At 40.7% G+C, this 23,025-nt stretch overlaps 1 protein-coding gene across 1 annotated transcript in view; it reads right to left on the minus strand.

Annotated features, from left to right (window-relative positions):
* Positions 1–19,473, minus strand: part of robo3 (roundabout, axon guidance receptor, homolog 3) — a 159,034-nt gene extending 139,561 nt beyond the window's left edge. Inside the window, exon 1 of the mRNA XM_082549192.1 lies at positions 19,454–19,473. The gene's annotated coding sequence lies outside the window, so the exon portion shown is untranslated. The remainder of the gene's footprint in view (positions 1–19,453) is intronic.
* Positions 19,474–23,025: the final 3,552 nt, after the last annotated feature.

A 23,025-nucleotide genomic window follows, 5' to 3' on the forward strand; every position in this document is an offset into this window, starting at 1 on the left:
CTGCCAAGAATGTTTGTGGTATCATTATGCTCCGGGGCTGGAATAATAATGAAGAAGGAGGACTGCCTCCATACTCTTCAATTTCACCTCAGGCTGGATGATTGAAACTTACACACAGTTGGGTTTTATTAAACGGCAATGATGCCAAATATGCATTAGGACTGGTTTTGGAATGGTCTGTGGCTATTTAATATCCATCCAGAATTATGCCACAATCTTGTTGACAGCTGCCAAAAACATGTCGTCAAGGTGCAACTTGCAATGGGACATTTAACCAAATATCAGGGGAGGTGAACGTATGTATCTGAGCCTGTATGATTTTGACCATGTGTGGATTGGGGAAAAATCACTAACCCTTTTTTGTAACAATAATGCTGTCTGTGGATGAAAAACTAACAAATGCATAATCGCATTGGTACATACTACAAGGAAAAACTGTAACAACATAGGGCTATATTAATAGTAATATGTTAAACCAAGGTCCATGCCCATGAGTAGACTCCGAAGGAGAAATTGGATTTCTGCAGTCACAAATCCTGCTGTATATTGTAGTTTGGGTGTAAATCCAGGGGATGAGTGTTCTCCCTGACCTCAGCAACAATGCTACCCTACAATCACTCTCCTTTTTCATTTCACTCTCCTTCACGACCTTACAAGGCCAAGTCTTGCATTTGAGTGCTCACAGAAAAGCTCTGTCAACACTACCTGTGGACGAGGATTTCCAGAGGTACTACTATCAAGGTGGGGGGAAGGGGGACGAAATAATGGAGACAAGAGAGGCAAAGATAATACATCTGGGAATAGAGGATGGATACAAGGTGGAAAGGTCCAGTATGAGCCTGTTCTAATTTCCTGGGCATCAATTACTGATGTTTTGTCAAAGCTGCTGGCATCTCAGTGATACACACAAGGTGTCCTTTGGCATCAGTGCCTTGATGAACTGGCCACAGTGAAAGCATTGTCGACTTGTCATGTATGGATGTTTGTTCAGGTGCTCACCTTGGAACATCGATGTTTTCCTTACACATTTGATTTAATGTTGGGAATGGGTGTAATTGGTCCTATCAGATCACATCAGATCCTGTTCTTCCTCCTGTTTTAGAAATGGGTCGTTCACTAAACTTCAATGTTTTCTGGATGTTCTTCTCTTTCTTTACACTAATAATGAAGTTGTTTGTTAATTAGTTAATTAGTCTACAAAGTGGTTTTACTGAGTGTGAGACCTGCCCCCCCCCTCAACCTGACCTCTGACACAGTTTTGTAAATTACTTATGTTCATAAATCCTCCAATACAATACACCGTAAAAATAATACACCATGAAACTGTATGCAGTGAGACAGGAACAGAAAAAAAAGTAGATGGAAAAAAGTAAACAGCAACAGATGCAAGAGAATAGAGAAATATGAGGAGAATATGAGGAAATGTGTTTTCTATCCAATCTCTGAGGGGAACAGAAAAACAAAACTTTGGTGAATATTGTCGGTTTTCAAAGCCCGCTTTCTCCTCTCTCCACTGTTGCTGATCGATATCAATGGCTTCTCAATTTTGCCATGCAATGAGTTCTCAATAAAACCAGTGAACGGGCATCGCACCCCCTCCCTCCTGTTACTGAATCCAATTCCTCAGACAGCTTCAGCCTTGTCCATAATGGATTCTCTGTTTCATAGGCTTTGGCTTGTGTTCCTGTGGTGCTCGGTTAATATTTCAGCCCACTGTCTGTCTTTCCAGCACAGCCCACTTTGTTATATTGATTTATTTGTACTTCCCTCTACATACCACCTCTGTGGTGGGAAGACGATCTATTATGGAATTTAATACCTTTCATAGAGCTCATTTTCTTCTTTTTCTCTTTTCCTAGAAAATTATGTGTGTAGGGAGTAGTGGGTGTATGCACTCCAACTAAACAAGAGTAGTGAGGAAGTTGAAGTCGCTTATTCATCCTTTTAAATCTAATTTTAACTAACAAACAGGATGGGCCTTATAGGCTGAGGTTACTTGGGCAAACTGTCCTTTTTCTTATCATGTGTAGTTTAGGGCTGCACTAGTAGGACTTTGGACAAGGATGCACGGTGCACAGATGTGAAGAAGGAGGCCTGAACTCGGGACAAACAGCTGCTATCCTTCCTGCATCCTGCATGTCAGATGTGGCACCGCTGTGTTTCTACATGCATCAGTAGATTTTAGGACACTTTTTTTAGGATGGAAATTTAAAGGAAACCAATAGTGTGAAATAAACACTCTCATATCTCCCTCTGCAGCATGACATAGACAAGCCTAAATAAAAGCAAGACATAAATCTCTGGAGAAAAAGTGATGGTGGTAAAATAACATTTAAATGACTGAGCATGTTATGGGAAAGCACTTGTTATGGAGTTGCATCTTCAATTCAGCAATATATGAGCAGATGTATAGCTGACTTTACAAGGCTTTGACTGCATAAAGTTAGAATAAATGGTAGAATCTGGTGAGTGAATCTAATCAACAACATCACCTCAAATATAATTAGAGCTGGGTGATAGAACGATAACGATATGTATCGCAATATAACTTTTACTCGATAGAGAAATTAAGCTATCGCGATAGACCTCGCCGCTCTTGTCCTCTTAAAAAAGAAAAAAAAAAGGTCAGCCGATCCAAATTCAGTAGCGCAGAGCCGAACCAATCACAGCCGCAGCGTCACGTCGCGTGACTTGTTACGTACAGCACAAGTGCCAAGCCGCACGTGTGTTTGTTTGGGAAGCAGCCAGCGGGTAATGGAGGAAATGAATGTGCCGACTAGAAAAATCAACCGAGCGTGACCGAAGAGAAAACAGAAAACAGAAAACAACGCCGGAGAGATAGTCGAACGGAAGAGCCATGGAAGTTCCGTAGTGTGAAGGTATTTCGGCTATTTCAAGTCTGACAAAAAACAGAGTAGCGTGCACTGTAAATTGTGCCGAAAGCAAGTCTGGAAATACAATAAACTGGTGCATGCGTCACACTGTGCGCCACGTTATTGTTTCGGTGAAATGAATTTCTACAATACTGTTTCTGTTAATTCTACTCTCTGCAGTGTTTAAATGCTTACATATACACACAGTTACTGTCCCTCCACACATACGACTCGGTTCTGCTTCTATGCCCCAGCTTTGTTTACTTTTTCCCACCGAGGCTTCTAGACTTCTGATTGGCCAACATTTCTGCACGGTTAGGAATCTAGCTCCACCTGCTGCTTTGGCATGTTCATAGCAGCGTTTTCCTTCATTTCTCCCTTTATGTGTGGACGGGATTATTTTTTAAAACGAAAACGGAAAATCTCCGTTTTCAAAAATACCCGTGTACGTGTGGACGTAGCCTCAGTCTCTGACTGGAAGCGCTAATTCGTCATTCGGCTTTTGTCAGACTAAAGTAACTGTTACAACTGTTTGAAAAGCTAAGCTATACAAGAAAGAAAGTGTACTTTATTGGTCCCCGTGGGGAAAATCCCTCTCTGCATTTAACCCATTCACTCAGTGAGCAGCCATTGGGCGCCCGGGGAGCAGTGTGTAGGGACGGTATCTTGCTCAGGGGTACCTCAGGGTAGCTGTTCAGGGGAATCGAACCCCCAACCTTCCAATCATGGGGCCACCACTCTACCTACTGAGCTATCCCTGCCCTAGGAGAGGTTGAGAATTTCCTTTTAGTTCTCAGTTTATTTGATATTGACAAAAGTTAGTCAGTTTTGTCTGTTCTTCTGTAAAACAAACTAAGATTTATTTTTAGAATTAATACTTTGTTTCTAAGTGGAATTGACAATTTAGTCTGTTTCGTTTGTTCTATTTTGAAACTTTAGCGGCTGCCTTTTGTGTAGTTTGCAATATTTGCCTTTATTTATCTGAAAAAGTCTCATGTTCCTTAAGTACATCTACCCTGTTGAACTTATTATGGGAAATAAATATTTAAATAAAAACAAGCTGCTGATTATTTCACATTTTACTTGTGAGCAACGGCACATTTAAATCTTACAAATATAGTTATTTGGCTTATATCGTGATAGATATCGTTATCGCCTGAAATGAAAAAAACATATCGTGATATGAAAAAATCTCATATCGCCCAGCTCTAAATATAATACAAAAAAAAGATGCAATGACTGGATGGGGCCCATGGGATGCCATTATTTTCTTCTCAGTTATTTTCTAGTTTCATATCTCCATGCTGTCGTTGGAAGTAATGCCAAGCTACACCAAGCTGATTTGAAAGTCATCTGTTTATCAGATTTAATTGCTAACTAATCTAAAAGGTGTTTGAAAGCCATTATGAAAGACCTCTGTGTCAAAGTAATCTTTTATAATAAAGAATTGCCTACTGAGAAAAGTACCTTTCATAGTACTTTGTATCAAATAGATAGTCCCCTCTTTGCACTTAGCTTGTGCATGTTAGGTGTTTTAATCAGAGGGTGTAATAGACTATAGATGTTCTTTGAGTGTATAGATTTAACTCATTGTGTGGTGAGTTCATATTAGTAGAATTTACTCCACTGCACAACCAGCAACAAACTCTCTCAGAGAGACAGTTTGAGCTAAAAGCTAGCTGGTGCATAGGTGTGTTACAGGTGAAATGTGAAGTAGAGCTTCTTAGCAGACGATGATCACTTAATATAAAACATATAAAATCTTACATCCTGACAGAATCACGATTTACGTTTGCCTATGCATGCCACTGCAAATGTGCTAAAATTGTACCGCTGACAGTCTGTTAGAAAAAGTAAGTAACTGATTACTTGAATTGCAAAGCTAACACTTTATGTACCAAGTCACCAACAACATTCTTCATGTAACTAATTCAGAAAGAGAGTGTTACGTTTCGGTGTTGTCAGTGTTTTGTTTTTGCGTGACTGTTATGTATTTCCTGCTTTACTTTGAAAGTCTGTGTTATCTTAGTGTGTTCAGTTTACATTTTCCCTGTCTCGTCAGTTTTAATTTGCCCCAGCTGTGTTTCCCTCCTGTGGTCCATTCCCTGATTGCTCCTTCTATGTATTTAAGCCTTGTGTTTCAGTATGTCATGGTCGCGATCTTCCCCCCCCGTTGTAAATAGTTTGACGTTTTGTGTTTTGATGTAAATAAATGTCGTTTCTTGCTTTAAATCTCGTTTTGGGATTATTTTTGGTGGAGAGCTGTAGTTTTTTTCTCGTGTGTTTTTTCCTCTATTTTAATTTTTTTCGTGTTGCACTCCGGTTGCCTAGGCCGGGGTGTAACATATGGGGGCTCGTCCAATCGCTGGAGGGTCCGAGGAGGGACAGCTTCGGCCTTCTGTCTTCGCTGGTGGGTCCGGGGACCGCTTCAGCCTCCGTCTGTCTTCGCTGGAGGGCCCGGGGACCGCTTCGGCCGTCTGTCTTCGCTGGGGGGTCCGGGGGCCGCTTCAGCCGTTCGCCGTTGCTGGAGGGTCCGAGGGAGGGCCGCTTCGGCCTCCGTCTGTCCTCGCTGGAGGGTCCGAGGGAGGGACCGCTTCAGCCGTCTGTCTTCGCTGGAGGGCCCGAGGGCCGCTTCAGCCGTTCGCCGTTGCTGGAGGGTCCGAGGGAGGGACCGCTTCGGCCTCCGTCTGTTTTCGCTGGAGGGCCCGGGGACCGCTCCAGCCTTCATCCGCCTTCGTTGGAGGGTCCGTGGGACCACTCCAGCCTTCGTCGTCTGCTGGAGGGTCCGTGGGACCGCTCCGGCCTCCATCAGTTTCATCTGCCTCCGCTGGAGGGTCCGTGGGACCGCTTCAGACTTCATTTGCCTTCGCTGGGGGGTCCGAGGGACCGCCTCAGCCTTCGTCGTCTGCTGGAGGGTCCGTGGGACCGCTCCAGCCTTCATCCGCCTTCGCTGGAGGATCCGAGGGACCGCTCCAGCCTTCTGCAGCTGGTGGGCTGCGTGTCCGTGTGTGCAGCTGGTGGGCTGCGTGTCCGTGTGTGCGGCTGGTGGGCTGCTCGTCTGCCTTCGCTGGAGGGTCCGTGGGACCGCTCCAGCCTTCATCCGCCTTCGCTGGAGGGTCCGTGGGACCGCCCCGGCCTTCGTCGTCTGCTGGAGGGTCCGTGGGACCGCTCCAGCCTCCACCAGCCTTCATCCGCTTTTGATCAAAACATTTCACTTGGGGTTACATGTTTGATTTTTGGGTAGGGGGAAATGTTACGTTTCGGTGTTGTCAGTGTTTTGTTTTTGCGTGACTGTTATGTATTTCCTGCTTTACTTTGAAAGTCTGTGTTATCTTAGTGTGTTCAGTTTACATTTTCCCTGTCTCGTCAGTTTTAATTTGCCCCAGCTGTGTTTCCCTCCTGTGGTCCATTCCCTGATTGCTCCTTCTATGTATTTAAGCCTTGTGTTTCAGTATGTCATGGTCGCGATCTTCCCCCCCCGTTGTAAATAGTTTGACGTTTTGTGTTTTGATGTAAATAAATGTCGTTTCTTGCTTTAAATCTCGTTTTGGGATTATTTTTGGTGGAGAGCTGTAGTTTTTTTCTCGTGTGTTTTTTCCTTTATTTTAATTTTTTTCGTGTTGCACTCCGGTTGCCTAGGCCGGGGTGTAACAGAGAGAGAGGAAAAAAAGAAGAACAATTCATACAGAAACACATTTCCACAATCGCACTTTTAGTAACAAAGCCGAAGCAAAAAAGATACAGCATAAACTCTGAGAACACTCAGACATTACAACGGGGAAACACTAAAAGGTGACCTAAAACCACAGTCTGATCCTGTCAGTCTGGATGGAAGCCATTACTGTCAGTCAGCTGTCTTTCCTGCTGCTTTCATGGTAAAATGAGGGCAGCACTAAGGCAGGCTATTAACACCCACATCATCACCTAAATGAATTATTGCATATTTTCACTGCTCATCTCAAAATGAGCTCAGATTGGGCCTTATTTTGGTAGATATATGAGCAAACTAGCCGCTGAGCACTAAAGCTGAGTGTGCAGATAGCTGCTGCAGTGTAAAGAAGGCATGAGTGACAGAGAATGGACGGCTTAATTCAAACACATTGGGAGTTTGTAGACAAAAAAGGATGGTGTCTGTGAAGTGTTTCTGTTGAGTGCACCTTTCCTGTCTCTTCATCTTGTCACACGCAATAACATCCGTAGTCATCGTAACTAAGATGGAGACAGCCATGGGGATGCAATATTTAGAAGACATTCAAAATATTGTGTGCCTACAGTAAAGAAAACCATCAATATGGTCATAAGAATAATCCAGTATGTTCCCATAACTGGGCTTTTCTCTGTGTGAAATATAGAGATGGATTCATTTTTTTTTTTTATATAGCACTTTTAGAACAACTCCCAGCTGAACACAAAGTGCTGTACACCTGACATTCCAGAAATGATACATTGAATAAGTAAAAAAAAAAAATTACAGATAAAAATAAAGAAAAATAGATGATAATTTAAATGACATTTAAAATAATAAAATTTGCACAAATAGCAAAAAAAAATTCTCAAAACAACTTAGGTTACTGGTAGTAACAGTATCTATGGCATGACACCAAAAGTCTTTTTTTTTTCCAACTGTTGTTCTTCTGCAGGCTGCAAATACAGCCTAAGTCATCAGGAGTCACTGAAATGTCTTGGTAATGTGTGAGAAGCTGAAGGCGTGCAGCCTGTCACCTTTATCTGCAGGATATAAAATTGATGTGCAGTGCAGAAAATGACTGTTGTTTTGAAGTAAGTGACATGCACATTGCAGAATTTTGGAATTTTGCAACACAGTTCATAATTCAGTAAATATGAGGTATACTACTATACCCGTTGTATAGTGTATCAGTAGTATACTACTGTACCAGTAGTACAGTAGTACGGTTTGATTGGGTCTGAGTGCCATATTTCAGATGTTCACTTGCTCTTCTCAATCAGTCCTTTCAGAAACTACACCAAACTGCACACACTAAATATTCTTTTGGTGGATCCCAGTAACATTTGAAATTACTTTGATTAAAACAGCTACACATCTATGCTGTCTGCAAGTGTCCACAAGCTAGCATTAAAGAGCCTTTGCTCACAGCGACCAATAACAAATCAAAAGACTTTGATTTAAATTAACAGGTTCAATGTTGCCAGTTTAAAGGTTTTTTTGATAAAGGTAATTTTTACTCAATACTATTGTCACTCAATAGTAAAACATCTCTAATAATGACAATGGGCAAAAAGAATCACAAAGGAGCAAAAGAATCACAAAGAATTACTGGTTAGGGGAGTATTAAAAACATTATGAATGTTTTAATTATCACAAATTGGAGCAACAGGTTAATCACCTCGTTCCAAAGCAGCTAATCAGGGGACCTTTGTGCAGCTCCGAAGATACTGACACTCTGACGCTGGAGATCCACTGTGGCCCATCACCTTACATTCACCTTTCATATGGACACTCTATTGAGTTCTGTACTATTAATTCTGAAAAGGCATCTACTGATGACAAAAGAAATTAGTGAAACTATAAGTCGCTGAGTAAAAACTTCTATGATCACTTCTAAGGAATAACAGCAGTCTCAGTTCATCAAGTAACAAGCCTGATGAAGTACCTGACCGGCTGGAATAATCCAATCACCCAAAAGGAAATTCCAGTTCCAGCAAATACATCAGTGTAGGAAGAGAGATGACTGGCTAGATGATAAAGAGATTCACAGTTTTTATGTTGAATCCCTTCAAATAATGGTTGATGCTTGGACATGATAACTGCAGTCTGTAAATTAGCTCACATTAGATTATTTCTCTGCTCGTTGTATCACTTACTTTGACTGGAAGTTATCAGATTGTGAGTATACTAATTCAGATAACAGGATTTCAGATTACAAATTAGCAAATAAATATTTGTTATCAAAAGGACAGTTATTACACAGAATAGGGGTCTTTCCATTTTGCACTATTTTAAGGTTAAAAATAGAAAAAGGAGGAAGAAAACCCAACATATATCTATATAAATTTCTCTGTCACACTTACACAGACACACATCAGAAAGGTTTGTGTTGCTCACTCAGACCTTGTTCTTGCTGCACAGCAACCCTCAGAAGAGAATGCTTGTTTCTTTTATGCTTAATTTAATGTTTTCAGTTCAGTTTCCTGCAGACGTTCTGATGCATGCTGTGCTGTGCTGTGATTTATGCACGCTTTATTGATTATGTGACATTTTAAATACATCCCTTGAAGTTTCAAAGCCAGCCTGAAATTAACAGCTGTCAGAGTTAACAAAGACACCATTATGTCCTGACACTGTTACCTCCTGCTCAGACACCAGGAGCTAATGATGGAACCATAACCACAGCGTCGTATTTCTATGGAAGCTTTGTTGTTCATTGAGAAAACAGAACGCTAGCAAGAGTTTTCTTCCCCAGACACAATAAATGAGAGCTGATATGCACACTGTGCTGAGCCGCCAGGTGAACTGAAGATGAAGGACGTATGAAATGTTAAACACCACCATGAGTGTGTCACAGAGATGTTTGAAGATGTTTTTAAAATGGGCTGGCACAGAAAGAGGGGGACTAGTGTCTGCATCAAATCATCAAGTTACTAAAGCACAATAAGAACTACTGAGTACAAAGTACAATATTTGCATTAGAAAATATAAGTATAAAGTATAACATATACACAGAAACCCAGAAATACTTTAATAAAGTACAGATGTACTCTAAAATTGAAAACATTTTAATTTGATTCCTCTAATGGCTTTACTCACTCGGGAGTAGCAGAAGTTGCACACAGCCCGTCCACGGGACAGCAAGCATACATCATGCCCCACTGGCAGCAGCATATATCAGAACTATAGTGCCTGGGCATCGATTGCCTCTCTGACAAAACTGTGATGGGAACTGTGTGAGGGGGAAAAATGAATTTCAGCTTGTGGCTGTGCGATACCCCCAAGTAGCCAAGCAGTGAGCAGGCAAATCCTTCCCCTTCTCCACCCATGTCTTTTTTAATCCATCAGTGGCGGCCTCCTTGCAAACGCACAGGGACAGGCTCTCTTTTTCTTTTCTTTTCTTTTCTTTTTTGCACCACGCCACAATAAAACTGAAGTCTGGCTGGAGTGGGATTCACAGGTACTGTGAGCGCTTTGTGACTGTTTCATTACTTCAGCCTGACCTGGAGAAAGGGTTGCTGCAAAGGATGATGTAGCCACCTTCACACTGTCATTATTTAGCTCTGTAAAAACACTAGAGTGGAACAGTTTCATATCCTGGTGAACTGACTTGGATATAAATTCGGTCTGTGCTTCAAATGACAAATATTTTAATTAAAACAGGAGGAGAAACAGGATTTGACTGAGAGATAAAAGGCATTTTGGTTTCAGTTGCTCTTTTCATATGCTAAGCAAAGGAGCTATTGTGATTTGGGAGGTTCATGTGTAGAATGCACGCCCTGATTCAAAGCAGTGTCCTGCTCAAAGAAGAGCACAGCTGTCAAAGTCTAAAGACTCTGTCAGAGACATTTACATTTTAGAACTCGAGAGCAGAACTAAAGGGACACTAGGTCAAAAAAAAAAGCCCAAAAAAAGGAAAAGGAAAAAAATCAATTCGCTAAATCTGGAGCACACATTCTCATAATGTTTGTGGATCTGCATACACACCTCCACGCAATTGGAGAGGCGCTCATGCTTAAACCCACACGGTCACACACAGATAGTGGATTTCAGATCAATGCTAGAAGAGAATCAATGCACAGTGGAGGTGGGAAGGCAAAATGCTCAGGGCAAAGATATATTTAGAAAGGTAAAAGACCTGCAAGTGGGACGGCTGCAGAGGAGAGCGAAAAGAGAGAAAATGAAAGCGGACGAGGAGAGGGGAGGGACACTCCTGGATCACATCCAATCTCCCCAAAGTGCTCACTGATACCAGATGCTGCTCACCTATAGCAAATTATGTTATGATGTGCATCTCGCACATTAGAAAAACAAGCCAAATGTGAAGAGCAATATTCTGCCATTCCTCTCATGTCTTCTATTTCCTGTTGCCCGAACTGTTAGTGAGAACGTGCTGAAGGGAGACGCACTATGAGCACATCTGCACAGAGACAGGACGTGTTTACAGGTGGAGAATCACAGCACTTGTTTTCTTCTCTGTTTCTCTACCTCTACTGGAAAAGATGCGTACTCACTGGAAGTCTAAATTAATTTGAGCTATAGAAGAGTCTGTACTGGCATGTGAACATATAGTATCTTTTTACCCTCCATCTTTGAGATTTAACTTTCAGGTGCAGCAGCGACTCTACATCCTATTGTTGAGAAGTTAGAACCTTCCAAAATGTAGACTGTATTTTCTTTGACTTTAACAAAGACCGGCAAGTAGACTGAACTCAAAACGTCATGGCATCCTTTTCAGGATACTGTGGCTAACTACATTTTAATTGCAGCCGCTCTCTCAGAATGAATAAAAAGCTTTAAAAGTCTGTTAGAGTGACTAAAGTGGAAGAGTCACTCAAGGCTAAAAGCGACTCGTTCCTCCATTCAAGCTGCAGCTATTATGTCTTGTCCTTCACTTAATTTAAACGTTGCATAAAACATTAATAGTGCTGGTGCAGAGAGTGCATACATATGAATGTATATTTTCCAATTTCCATAAGGAAAGAACAGTGGGCCCACCCACACAAATGCACATATCCACAATAGATGGAGAGGGGGCGTGTCAGCATGCCAGGGAGAGTGATGGATGTAGGTATGTCTGAGAGTGGAACGGGTTAAGAAGGGGGTATTTCAGATCAGTGACGCCCCCTCACCTGTCACAGCTATCCAACAAAACCCACCAAACATCAGACAAACTAAAGAAGAGATGATCCTTTAACATGCAGAAACAAATGCGAGGAAGGCAGAGGTTTATAGTCAAGCTACTATGACAGACAGTGCTCTTAAAATAGAAACCAAACCCCCCTCATTTTTCTATTAAACATACAGCGATAGGTTATAGTCTACAATTGAAGTTCTAGTTTCTAACACCACTAAAAGATCTCTGTCACCACCTAGTGGTCAAACGTGAGTTGGGCACACAGTGGGTTGTTTCCACTGTTTAGAAAGACAAATTCGGCCACATTAAAACATGCTGTCGTGCTGACTTTTACTCTTTTAAATATGCTCAGAGTCTACTGTAGCTCATTCCTGGCTGAAGAACTATGAGCAGACGATGAGGTTAACTGTTTTAGAAGCATTTATTCAACAAAGGAAGCCATTAACTACACATACAACTGTATTACTGGTAACCCTGGACTGGATCTTACTCAAAGCATTTTTTACAACCTGCTCCATTCACGCTTTCACACAAGCTCTTCTTTCTATGTCTAACTGAGTTCCATCTTCTTGTTTGGCTCTCAGCAAAGGGGGTCGCACTTTTCTCCTCTCCTCTCCCTTATCTTCCCTGCTTAGCTTCTTATGTCCTTGTCTTGTCTCGTGCTTTTTTTTCACTTCCCTGGCACACTGTCTCACAGTCTGTGTCTAAAAATCCTAAAAGAGAATTATGGATTTGATCAACTGGTCTCTGAATGCTACTGACACCCTTTTCTCAACGAGAAGTCTGAGAAAGGGGAGAGCCCGAGTGCCCTGGAGGGACTTTCCCTGCCGGATACACGATGGACGGGTGGCAGAAATGGAGGATCGTGTGCCTGGCGGGACTGTCGATCGAGGACACTGAAGATATCTACCTATTCGGAACCATGATAACAGGGTTCTTGTTGATCGGAGCTGGCTTGGCCCTGGCTTATCGGAGAATTAAGAACGCAGAACCGGCTGTTCAAATCCCCACAAGGCTGCCTGCTGGGATTGAAACGATGGGACGAGGTGCGGCTTCTCAGAAAGGGCTAACTAAATGCAGCATGGTTAAGAGCTTGGAGGTGCTTATGGCTGCAGTAAATACTCAGAATAATACCTCTGAGCGTATATTGGAGTACATTGGGGAAGAATCCACCCGGAACAACACTTCGGGGCGGAAGTTGGATTACATCGTGGATCAGTTGGCTGCGGTCGTGAGGTCTCAGAATGTGCTCTGTGAGCAAAAGACTGACAAGACCACGGAATTGAAAGTTAATAACATCATGGAGAAACTGGCAGCTATCCAACGGGAGATGGAGAGACCAGTGTCGGAGTGTTAAAAACAGCTTGAAATTCTCACGAGTTGTTTGTAAAAGAAAAACCACCATCATAATGCGGCTACCCCTTCGGCGCCAGCTGTGGGCTCAAGGCTGGAGCTGAACAAAAACTCCCTGATAACGACTGTGTTGAGTCTGTTCCTTCCCATTCCATGCAAGGCCACCTGGGTTGGCTGGAAGACTGTTTACTTAGCCTGGCAGGGCGAAGGACACTGTCTCAGCTGAACTATGGACACGCAGACACACACATACACTGATATGCAGACACTCATCCCCCCTCCCTTTCCAAACGCCTTCAATGCTTGCTCCCTCTTGGGATCTCCGACCTGTAACCCCATGTGATGTCTGTGTTGTGTATGTATGGTCGGGGGGGCGGTGTCCCATTTCACTACAGGGCAACCTGTCACGGTTCTGGGTCCGTCGGACCCAGTAGTTTGAGTTTTATTATGTTTTGGTTTTAGTTTGCATCAGGGATTGTTTTCTTGTTCTCTGGTAGTGTTGATTATGATGATGTTTATTATTTGAGTTTCATGTTTCTGTGGTGTTTAGGATTTGTTCTTCAGTTGTGTCTGCTTAGTATTTGTCTAGCTCCATGTGCCATTTTCTGCCTGTCTCTCTATGTCGAGTTTGTGTCTTAGTGTGATGGTTGCTTGTTCCTGTTTTATTGTGATGGTCTGCGTCTCATGTGAGTGTGTTCAGTTTTACCTTTGTCTCGTCTTGTTGATTATTCCCAGCTGTGTCCACCACCTGTGTGTAATTCCCCTGTGATTCTCTGTGTATTTAAGTCATGTCTGCCGTCATTGTAGTTGCTGGTCCGTCTGTGTATTCCACCCTGCGTCATCTGTGTGTTTCCCTGCTGTCAACCGCCAAGTGTTTCTGCTCATGTTCAGGTTCGTGTTCTGTAGTTAGTTTGTTCCCAGTCTAGTTAGTCATAGCTCCCTTTGCCGTTTGTATTTACTTTCATGCTCAATAAACCACCTTCACACCTTCACGACTGCCTGCGTTTGGATCCTCCTTCATTGCCTCCACACGGCTCACCTCACTCGCCGTGACACAACCTGCATGTGGCGAATAAAGCCTTAATTGATTGATTGATTGATCTAGTGTCAAACACACGGTTACATTCAAATGAAAACATCAGAGAGCAACTTGGGGTTCACTATCTTTCCCGAGGATACTTAGGCATGCAGGAATCAAACCAACAACCTTCCTTCCAATTAGTAAATGACCTCCTCTACCTCCTGAGTTATATTCATCCCATTTTGCCAGCAAATTGTACATAAATTATCAAAATAAAAATACTTATTTTCTTCAGAAAAATGCTCCCCTTCGGTATGTGGACTATTATTTTTCATCAGCTTAAATACTAAATAATCCCTGCCATCTAACCTAACAGTGACCATCAAATAACAGGCCCTGAACCATTCCAACATAGTCCACTGATGTAAACTTCCATAATGCTAAACATCCCAGGTTAGTCTGTTCAGTTTCAACATGAAATAACCAGATCATTTTACATAAGTGAAGGACAGATCTAATGTCTGATCACAGAAAAGAAACAGAAAGAAACTAAAATGAGATCTGATGCAAACATCATTTGCTGATCCACTCACTTTCAAAATAACCTTACATCTTTCTCTCCTGGCGTTTGTCCATCTCTGCGTTAGCTTATTTCTTACTTATTACTTTCTGATGTACTGAGTTACTGAAATCTGCTGAGAAGAAGTGTGAAAAATAAATGCCATGTGCCTTTCCAATTGTGCTAAGAACTGAGGATACCATAAATGTAGAGGCCAGTTATCACAATCACTCAGGATACACTGTGCTAAATGATCCGATCCGGTCTTTTTACTTTTATTCTTCTTAAAGGCTCATTTTATAAAGGTATTTGTCATGGCTGTATATAAAAAACACTATAGCCATGGATTTGGACCCATTCAGATTTGGAAATACACATACAGGGATCTATCGCTGACATCTGGTGTTTAAAACTGGTATTACAGAGATAATGTAGCCCAGCACATTAAAAATTCCCGAGGGAATTCCCAAAGGACCCTTTCCTTCTCTGCTCCTTCTGCATTCATGGATGAGTCCAGCAGCTGCTGCAGATTGAAAGCTCTGCATCCAGTGTGTCTCAGATGTTTTCCTGCTGGTCTGATGAGACGGAACTTCACTTATCAAACCACTAGAGGGAACCACAGATGTACAGAATACCTCACAGTGACATGACTGTGTCACTGTGCTAGTGTTATATACAATTATTCCTTTTTTTAAGTTTATGCCATGACACTGGTTGGATACAGACCTATGTGAGATGAGACTTGGAAAATCAAGTTCTAGAGTCGGGTGACCAACTGCGTGTCAGAGGCTCCTGTGAGCCACTGGAGGACACACTTGTTCTTATAACCAGTGCTTTTGTACCATAGCTAAAGGACATAGTTCAGCATAGCATCAGCTCATATAAAGTGACTAAACACCAGCAATGTTCTGTTTTCACCACAGAACAAACTAATACCTGTTCTTTTGTTTTGTTCTGAGACTAAATAAATTGATGTAGAATGAAAAAAGAAGCCGTTTCCTACTTTCCTCTCTTCGCCCAGCAGCGGCTAGTGACTAAAAACAAAGCAAATGATTTCCACCTTTTGCTCTGAGTTTGACTTTAAACCACAAGTGTTTCACTCAAACTCAGAGCGGTCCTCTTCCTTTGATCGAGTTCTGTCAGAGGTGGACTTTGACCCTGACATGAAGGGGATTATATATTTATTTTACTGACTCAACTTTTTCAAATGCAAAGCATGAAGGAACTGAAAACAGAGGGAGGAAGAGAGCAGCACACAGAGCTTTATACTCAGTATGACTCTATGTGATCTTTTTCATGACAGAAGTTTATCCAAAAAAGCTGCTTTGTACTACAATGTGATAAAGTTACTGAAAGAAACTATCAGATTTGCTTATGAGAAAGTCAAAATAAAAATTTTTGCTGAAGTATCAGGAATCTGTGCATTTTATTATAATAATTGAAAAATCCGACTGACTGAGAAAATTCATGCGGATAAACATTTACACAGCCAGGATCTGGGTGGAGCAGCGCTGCATAACAAACATCAACACAACACAAACTGAGCATAATGAAACAGAACCTTACAGCACATCATCAATTCACACGTGACAAAATAATAAATAGTCAACAAAATAATCAAAAAATATGAAAATAAAATATGTATTAAAATAAAAGTTTTAAAAATGTCACACGAAGCCTGTACTCATCCCACATTCATGGATCAAAACACTTGTTTTCCTCTTTTGTGTTTTGCCCATTTTCCTATTCTGTTTCATCTAAATGTTGAATTCATTATCCAAACACGCTGGCAGCCACACATGAATATTATTTTGTGCACACTGATGTGGTTTTATCCCCTTCCCCCCTACTGGCTGCTTTTCTGCAGCTTCAGTTGTTTTCAGAGGGACGAATCATTTTAAATTTTTTGAAGGTAAACCCACCTTTATAATAACAGCACTGCTTGATATGCAGCGCAGTGGACAAGTCAAAGCAGATGTGGATTTATTTTCAGTAAATATTTACGTCTGGAACAAAGGCCCATGTTGTCAGTCAGGTGGCATCATATATGACCCATATTACTACAGTCGTCTTCCTAAAACAGCTTGTTTTCTTTGTATGGAGGTGAACGTAATTGCAGCACCTCTGTCAAGCTTTCAGAATATTACATTCTCACAGTGATGAGGTCAGCCCAGCACAGCTGCTGGACATTTCTGCACTTCTCACCTGTTCATTTCAAGAGAAGATAATAAGGTCATGCTCTGTGCTGCCCAATGTGTCAGGAATTAGCATTGCTTGCATATTTTAAGCTTAGACAACAGTTTTATAAGCATACGTCTACTGCTTATGCTTTTTACTCTCTTTTCCTAACTCTCCAAAGAAAGAAAGAAACTGATTTTTGAATTTCACTGTTTTAGGCGCTGGCATTTTATATTTTCACAGTTAGCAGTAGTTTAGTGTTTTATTTTATTGATCTTCATATATATTTTGTTTTAAAGTATGTTTAAACATTTGAAATTCTGTTTATATATCAGCAGTGTGATGGACCAGCTGTGACCAGACTGGTAAATCAGTGACACACCTCGTACTATTAAGCCTCTAACTCAGAGTCAGCTGGGACAGGCCCTGCATGTAAGTGCAGTGAGGTCAGAAACAAGAACTGGAATCTGTCAGCCGGTGTAAATGAGTGTGACGTTGGGTGGTAATAGACATTTTAAATATTCCAACTACTATTACAAAGTAAGATATATTCAAACCGAGGCAAAAAGGCCAGCAGCTTAACCAACACAGCTCACTTACAGTAACAAGAAGAACTCGCGGCATCGATTTGTATTAATAACTTATGAGCCTAACAGCACCGGTGGCAAGGAGAGTTATAAACAGAACGACCTGCCTATTAACTCTCTGTCTACACAGTGTGGGTGTGTGCGTGGGTGTATGTGAAAGCTTTCATCCTTCTGAGGTGCTGCAAGTTATGTTTTAGGTAAGTGTGTTAATTCCTCCTTTACTGCAAGTAAAACTGTGGACATTTTTTTACTAAAACATCCAAATGGGAAAAAAAGACTTGAATAATTCAATAGATTATTGAAAGAAAGAGCAGATCAAAGGTTAAAGAAAGTCTTTAGTAGCTTAATGTTTGAAGGACTGACCTCTAAAAGCATAAAATGATTCCTGTTCTTGTATTTATGATTTATACTTAGTTTTTAATTTTAAACTATAAACTAGGGCTGGGCCATATCATACCGTTCACGGTAATACCGGTATAATGTTGGGCAACGATAAGAAAATGAAATATCGCGATAGAATATGGGCAAAACGCGCATGCTCAGTGCCTTTGTTTACATATGCACATAGCGGAAAAAGCATGGCGGAGAATGAGAAGGGCGAAAGCGGATCGTTAAATGAAACAGATGAACCAGAACTGGTTTGTAAAAATGTTGCAGCTTCAGTGGTGGAACTGGTTTAGCTTTCGTCCGTCAGATACACAACAAAGCACTATTTTTGGTAGAGCATGCTAGCGGGCCGTCGTTATTACCGTGTTTTTTGGAAAATACGTCACACTTAAAATCAGTCCTTTGATTTCTCTGAAAATCGACAGTGTCCCTTATAATCCCTTGTGCCTTATGTATGAACTCTGGTTGTGTTTACTGACCTGGAAACGATTTTATCTCGTACACGGCGCTCGAAAATCTGTCAAATGTTTCAGTACGACTTTGCTAAGCTACGAACCCACACCGCTTGATGGATTGTCGGCGCATTACGGCTATCGTAGGCAGGAGCCTCGCGGAGTGATACTTACTGTGCTTCAACATAATGTTACCGTATTGTGTGTGTATAACCTCTTTTTAAGTTTTGTGGATATTATACATGGTTATGCTGAGGATATGTCGGCCAGTTTCCACTGGAAATGCCTTTTGGTTTACATTACATTTTATATAACTTTATATAACTTTATATAACTTTAATGCACATAAAAAACAGCTGCTTGTTTAAGTGAAAATACATTGATGGGGGTTTTTTTTGCACTAATAATGTCTAGTGTCAATTATATCGTCAGTTATATCTTTATCGCAAATTTTCAAATGTATATCGTGTTAAATATTTTTGGTCATATCACCCTGCTCTACTATAAACTCTTAAATTTTCATGCACTTTTTGAGCAACTTGATACTCACCCATATGGAAAAGAAATAGTAAAAACTTATATGTGATTACTCATGAAAGTGGCCACTTTTTCATTACTTTCATACATTGTTTTAGTAAGTATCCAAAACATACAAGTTTCATTATATAATTTTTCAAGGGATCTTATATCCGTTTTCACTCTTATATGCTTTTCATACGAGTTTCACACAAGACAGATTCAAACTTTATAAGATTTATATATATCTTTTCCATATGGGCAGTTCAGTTCAATTCAAAAACCCTAAACTGCTATACAATAAGCAATCTGGCTAATACTGACACTAATATTTCCAGTATTTTGGATTAACGTGCATTGTGTTTTTACTATGACAGCCACACACACACACACACACACACACACACACACACACACACACACACACACACACACACAGGCAAAACCTGATCACTAAAAAATGTTTTAATGCTTTGATTGTTGAATAATTATGTCAGCCCCTATCAATCAGTTATAAGTAACGTTATAAGACAATAATTAGGACAATTTCTGGTTAGCTAACTAGCCCTCTACACAGGATCTGTGCCAAAAATCAGCATATTAATGACTTAAAAAAAATGTTATTTTTTAGCTAACCACAGTTTATAGTTACAGTGTAAAATCTTACCAGTAGATGTAAGTTTATCGTGTTTATTTTCTTACCTCTCCCAGTTCAAGTGCGTAATCCTAGATACAGGGGCGACTTTAGTACAAACAGCTCTGGGCTCACCTGTAGTGAGTGCAGGCTCTTAGTCTGCTGTTTACCTCAGCTAATGTCCATGTTTATTTACTTTAATGGAGGCTGTAAAACCTTGTGAAAGTAGTCCAAGTCAGTGAGTCAGTGAAGCTGACGTCTGTCCAACGACAGTGATGCTGAGATGAGGTGTTGGAGATGTCCTTAACTTTACTGTCGGTAAGCGCTGATGGTTTTGCTGATGATGGCTGCTGTTAGCCGGTGTTAGTGACGCTTTCTTTGAAGCGGCTCTAACAGAAAAGCAACACTAGCTCGCGTAATGTTTAGTGCTCAATGTTAGCTAGTATGTTAACTATAAACCAGCTCTTGTTGTTTAGCCAGTTTGCTGTCTACGTGTGTAATCTGTTGACAGTGAGTGATGGTGACACTATCCAGAATAAATAAGCATCTTTATGCAAGTATTGGTTTGTTAGAGCCCTGACCTCAGTTCAGGATATAAGCTTGAGGTGAGGAGGCAGATGATGACATTTTATCCAGTTACATTGTCTCAACGTATTAATCATATGTGCAGTCCTTCATATCTTAAGCCTGAAGGTGCAGAAACATGTATAATTTACCTCCAGAGCACCCAAACATCTAGGAGTTTGATGATTTCTAAAAATAACATCTTGCTTCCAGCGCCGAGTTTTAATTTCTTAAAGAGAAAAACAATGCAGACACAATCAGTCATTTCTGTTTTACAGGATCAAAAATAAGGCATTACCCTAACGAAATACAACCACTCCATCAACTTAAAACAATGCACTTTGCAGAATACATTAAGTAAACAAATTGCCAGCAATGCATCATCTGAATATGGCCACTCAAAGGTTGTGTATAAACAAAAGTGCAATTTATTACACACATTTATTAAAAACTGCTTTAAACTACAACTAAACATGCACTTTGCCTTTTCCTCCTTACTCCCCCTTCCTTAAAAACCATCAAACAAACATTTCTGTTTGCTCCTGCACTTCAATCAGCTGATTTGTGTGCAAGTGGGAGAAACTGGCAGATGAGACATGGACATAATTTTTTTTTTTTTTGTTCAAAAAGACAAGAGTGGAAACTGCATCCAGGACAGAAACAAAACTATATTGCTAACAGAACATCTCTTCTTTTCAAGCCACAGACAGAATTGCTAACGCTAAGCTGGCCAAACACCCTGAGTGGTTTTCAGGCTGAGATCATGGCAGTCAGAACCTGATCTTCAAAAAGTAACAACGGCAGTAATGTCTGTCTCACTGGGCTCGCTATCATCTTTGCTTTGCGCTCTCAGCTTTGTGTTCATACTGAAAAAATGAAGAATGATGGTACAAAATGTCCTCTTTAGGATGGGGATATTACATTACTTTTCTTGAGTACTGATACTAGCACTACTCATAAGCCAACTCTGAAGCAGCCAGTTCCTATGGATATACACATTTAGTGGACAATGACACCCATGCAAGCATGCAAGCCTGTGCATTGGCTAACTAAAGATTTTCCCAAATCTGGGGTAAAATAAAATAAATCTTGAAAGCTTGTGTGTAAAATTGCTCCAATGATGGTGTCTAATGGGCTGTTATTTATAGTAAAAAATAAAATTAAAAAAACTTATCTATAGTTATATCCTTAATAAATGAACAAATAAATATTTAAACTTTAACTGAAAAAATTTTGTGGGAATTTAAGAAATAATAACAAACATAAGTGCAATTTGACACGAGTCACACATGGTCAGATTTTGTGATTTAAAATTATATACTGATTGCTGTGAAATTTTACCTTCATTATCAGATACTTTTATAGAAAAATGTATACATGTACACACTTCACTTCCAGCAACTTTACAAATCCGAAGCCAGTGCTCTAAATTTTTGCTGAACATCCATTTGTACAATATATTATTGTATGGAACATTATGTGAACAGTAAGAGACAGCAGTGGAAGTGGTGTCAGTGTACCCCGCTGTGGCCAGCAGCAAGCGCCTGATTAGCACTAATGAAGACCTGCAGGAAGTGTTCATGCATGTGAGGGGGTGTACATAGATTAGAGTTGTGTGCACGGTAAGCTTCTATAATGAGGCTAATTGCATATGATTTTTTTGCACGAACACTGAACTGCTTAGCCACCTGTAAGAGTCGCAGCTTATTTAACTTTCATGGCACCTTGAACTGGCTGCCATTACGGAAACTCCCCATGGTGTGCACACAAGACCTGATACTTATCTCTGACCCTTCACCTCATGCTCTGCATCTCTCCACCTGCAACTGGATGTCTAATATTTCCAATAACTCCCTGCTATCCTCCCAGTGTGTTTCCATGGCGACTTGCCCTTAACCTTCTGTCAGCCTTTCCCCGTGGTCTCGACCCCCTCCGCGCCTTTCCCTGGTCGTGGTTGCTCTCAGCCCGGGAAATCAGCCTAATAAATAGCTTTATGGTAATCAGGCTGGTGAACGGCAAGAAGAGCTCCCATCTTAATACATTTATTACAGTTCCTGAAAATATCAGTTTCCATTGTTGTCCTGTGGCTCTCAGCACACTCACGCTTTACAATTCACTTTGAACTGTACTGTGAGTCATTGTTTCTCTGTCCTTTCCCTCACAATATGCCATGCTGCTGTTCACCTCACTCCATGTCCTCTGCAATAATTCTTTAGCTTTGTCAGTGTGTAACACAATTTAAACACAGTCCTTATAGTTTGGTCTGTTTAACCATATACATTATAGACATATTCAGTTATGAGCAAATATTTTAGGCACCAAGGAAAAGTGGAGATCAAATATTTGTGTGAGCACCTTTGGCAGAACTTGTAGGGAACTCGTAGATTTATGTTGTTCCGGTGTCTTCTGTTTCTTATGTAATCTGTAACTGATGGACACCAGAGAGACTTTTTTTCTGTGGCTGGTTGTCATAGATATGCCAAAATATTTGAATTTGGGACCCACCTAGATGTCTCTGTGGTGGTACTGTGTGATGGATTTTTTTTCTTTTAGTTTTATAATAATTTTATAGAGGACATACAGCGTCTCAGATCGTCAGGTTACATACTGTCCTCACATAGGTTTCCTCTGTGGTTCGTCTTACCAGGGTTGCCCAGGTCTCTGTGGTTTGGACCTTTCAGCCACATCTCATAGCAATTAAAATATGACATTTGCAAAAAAAAAAATTAACTTGCATGTAGAACTTTGTTTCAAAAAGTGCTCCAAAAATAAAGCTGAATAATATTATCATTGCAAATGTATTCAGATTTGGCCTTTTGATGATATTCTCCAATCACTGAGGAATTGTTTTTATACTTATGATAATAATAATGATCTCATTGTTTATCTAAGATTTAAAGGATTGTAACCTTTAAAAAGTATTAACTTTAAGAAGTATTTACGTGATCATAATGGGATGTATGTTATGCTATGGTTACTGTACAGATGGTGTTTCACTCTTACCTCAGAGAAGTGTAGTCTCACTGTTTAAAACTGGAGTCATCATGGCTTCTGCTCCTTGAGAGAATTGGCCTCA

The sequence above is a fragment of the Aulonocara stuartgranti genome, assembly GCF_965226115.1.
Source record: "Aulonocara stuartgranti genome assembly, chromosome: 10".
Lineage (NCBI taxonomy): Eukaryota > Metazoa > Chordata > Actinopteri > Cichliformes > Cichlidae > Aulonocara > Aulonocara stuartgranti.